We start from the raw sequence: 430 nt of genomic DNA, 5'->3' as shown, positions 1-430 counted from the left end.
GGGGGGGGAGGGTCGGCAGCCAGGGAATGTCCGATGCAAAACATTGAAATTAAACGTCTCTCAACATGTCGACCGATTTTAAAATTAAATTCCGGAAAATGGGGTTCTTGACCCCGAATTTTCCAGGGCTATATCGAGCGCAAGGGGATCCATAGGTAGAGGATGGAATCGGAAATTTCCCCGGCTATCGAATGCAATTGGTTTTGAGGACATGCAGGGCCAGGAGGGGAGGGGGTGGGGGGCGGTTAATCGAGGTTTTGTTGGGTATTCCATCGGTGGTGGGAAATTTGGGTTGTTAGGAATCCGATTAATTAGTGTTTTCCATTATACTGTTGGTTAATTAATTGAATTGTTTTTAGAGAGACTTCTCAGTGGAAAAACCAATATTTGAGTTTAATTAGGTAGTGGAGTTCGTTAATGATAATTAAAT

The sequence above is a fragment of the Diachasma alloeum genome, unplaced genomic scaffold (genome assembly GCF_001412515.2).
Source record: "Diachasma alloeum isolate Michigan unplaced genomic scaffold, Dall2.0 Dall_scaffold_00202, whole genome shotgun sequence".
NCBI classification, from domain to species: Eukaryota; Metazoa; Arthropoda; class Insecta; order Hymenoptera; family Braconidae; genus Diachasma; species Diachasma alloeum.
This window is presented reverse-complemented; position numbering follows the sequence as displayed.